At 41.0% G+C, this 2,773-nt stretch overlaps 1 non-coding gene across 1 annotated transcript; it reads right to left on the bottom strand.

Annotated features, from left to right (window-relative positions):
• Positions 1-307: 307 nt before the first annotated feature.
• LOC122918920 lies at positions 308-413 on the bottom strand. The gene has a single exon (XR_006386706.1). It is a non-coding gene; the product is annotated as a U6 spliceosomal RNA (small nuclear RNA).
• Positions 414-2,773: the final 2,360 nt, after the last annotated feature.

The raw sequence follows: 2,773 nt of genomic DNA, 5'->3' as shown, positions 1-2,773 counted from the left end.
TCTCATTGGTCGCTGCTGGTAACATTTCACTCCTAGCAGCATGGAGGATGGAACAATGAACAGTTTACAAAGAGAAATCGTATAGCCATGGCTAGATGGAATTTATCAATCTTAATTCATTCCCTGAGTCAAAGTATATGACTGCTACACATGACCAACCTCCACCACCTTCCAAACAAAATTAGTGTTGTTTGCAACAACTACTGACAGCCAAGGACAGCCTTGGCAGCATTATTTTGAGCTGTAGTGACGGTGGTTGTGGAACCAACCAGTGCTCTTCTAAGACAAAGTTACTTTGAAAATGATGAAGTGACGTATCGTTTTCACAAATTTGCATGTCATCCTTTTCAGGAGCCAGGCTAATCTTCTCTGTATCGTTCTAATTTTTGTAAATGTGCTACCAAAGGAAGCATGAAATGACATATGGTCTTGATCTCTGATAAAAAATACAGAGTCAGTGGAACTGAATATTATTTAGTTCAACATATTTAAAAAAACAACAGCGTGGCTTATTGAACTCAACAAGACTACAGAGAAATCAAATCAAATAATATTTATACAATCTTCCTTTCCAAAAGCAAGTATTTTCTGAATCCAGTATAAGAGGAACTATAAACACCATTTGCATTGATGGTTCAAATTTCTCTAAGTGAGTAAATTCTAAGACTCACAAACTTCAAAGATCACTTTCCAGTCTATATTTCTACCAAATGCAGAGCGAAAAGTACCTCTTGGGTTGTGGCTTCCTCCGCCCCAGCAAAGACTACAGAGGCCCATTGCCTACTCCTGTCTCTTTCCCTTCCTGGTTATTGTTTCTCAAGATCACCCCTTAGTGAGGTTCATTTTCGTATTTGAGGTCTTCTATTAGCACTCACAAGGTGAAGGGTAGGAAGTTAAGGTGCCCAGCCATCCTAGATTCCCAGGACTGAGGCTTTCCTAAGAAGTAGGACTTTCAGTGCTAAAACCAAAACCGTCCTAGGCAAACTAAAATGGTTGGTCACCCGAGGGATTATCACCAACATGAAAGGGGTGATGGAGAGGGGGTTTGAGAAAAAGGAAGGAGAGGGAAGGGAGGACCTGGGAAGTCATGGTCATTCGACCCAACTTTAAATTTTATGCCTTTTCTTAATATCTTCATAACTGGGGTTCCTGCATATCAACTCACCAGTGATCCTTAACCTCATTGTTTCTTTGGGTTCTTTGCTCTTTGAACCTGTACATAACTGCCTGGTTTTTAATTCCCACTTCTGTCCTACTATAAATATGTTTCCCAACTCCTATTCCTGTTCACCAGACTCAGGGGCATTGTAAGAGAATGCTATGAAGCCCTCTCTGATCCAACACACAGCCAAGGATAGGGAACATGTAAAAGTCATAGCCACACCCAGGGTGCCTGGGTGACACAGTGGGTTAAACGTCTGACTCTTGTTTCTGGCCTGGGTCATGATCTGCACTGAGCGCAGAGCCTACTTGAAACTCTCTCCCTCTCCTTCTGCTCCTCCCACTCGTGCATGCCCATGCTCTCTCTCTTTCTTTCTCTAATAAATAAATATTTTTTTAAAAAGTAATAGCCACACTCAAAAATTTTATATATACATACAAATCTATAAATCTATAATATATATAAATCTATATAAATCCATGAATATATATATATAAAAATATATATAATATATACACACATGTATATATATCCACAGTCCTGAAATAGAATCAAAATGCAAAGCAAACAGTAGGGGCTGATCTGAGGGCCTGCCAGGCTCTGGATCTGGAAGTAGGTAATTGGAGCCTGGAGTTCGGCTTGTGCAGATAAAAGCACACTAAAGGGGAAAGGTGCTCCATAGGAGGCCTGGGAGCCAGAGTCATGCCCAGAGCTCACAACTGGAGGCTGGGGCAGGTCTTCCTGGCCTATGAAAGGAAACTAGAAAACGTGTGCCTGCTGCTGCCTAAGATGTATTGATAACTGGACTCAAACATAAACGCCACAAAGAAGAATACATAGAGAAGAAGAAAGACAGGGAGAAGAAATTCCTACATATAATGATCCTGTAAACCCAACTTTAAAATTCATGAAGTGGGGCACCTGGGTGGCTCAGTGGGTTAAGCCTCTGCCTTCGGCTCAGATCATGATCCCAGGGTCCTGGGATTGAGCCCTGCATTGGGCTCTCTGCTCAGCAGGGAGCCTGCTTTCCCCTCTATCTCTGCCTGCCTCTCTGCCTACTTGTGATCGCTCTCTCTGCCAAATAAATAAATAAAATCTTAAAAAAAAAACAAAAACAAACTCCTGCCTCACCATCAGTGATTATGATACAGGATTCTCTAAGAGATTCATTATAAAAAAAAAAAAAGAAGAAAGAAAAAAAACCCAGACAAATGAAGTAAATACAGGTGGATATAAAATTAGAAATCATGAAGAAAAATATAACCACTGAAATTTTTTTAAAACTCCATAGGATAGGGGCGCCTGGGTGGCTCAGTGGATTAAAGCCTCTGTCTTCATCTCAGGTCATGATTCCAGGGTCCTGGGATTGAGTCCTGCGTCGGGCTCTCTGCTCAGCGGGGAGCCTGCTTCCTTCTCTCTCTCTCTCTGCCTATCTCTCTGCCTACTGTGATTTCTCTCTGTGAAATAAATAAATAAATAAATACATAAATAAATAACCAACCTCCATAGGATAGTTTCTAAACTGAATGTAGTTGAAGAGAGAATTAATAAATTGGAATTGAGAGGCTTTCACCAGGAAGGTAAAAGCATCCACGGAGCCACAGAAATGAG

This window comes from Neovison vison, chromosome 10 (genome assembly GCF_020171115.1).
Source record: "Neovison vison isolate M4711 chromosome 10, ASM_NN_V1, whole genome shotgun sequence".
Classification (NCBI taxonomy): domain Eukaryota; kingdom Metazoa; phylum Chordata; class Mammalia; order Carnivora; family Mustelidae; genus Neogale; species Neogale vison.
The sequence above is the reverse complement of the archived record's forward strand: the minus strand, read 5'-3'. Positions and strand labels throughout refer to the sequence as shown.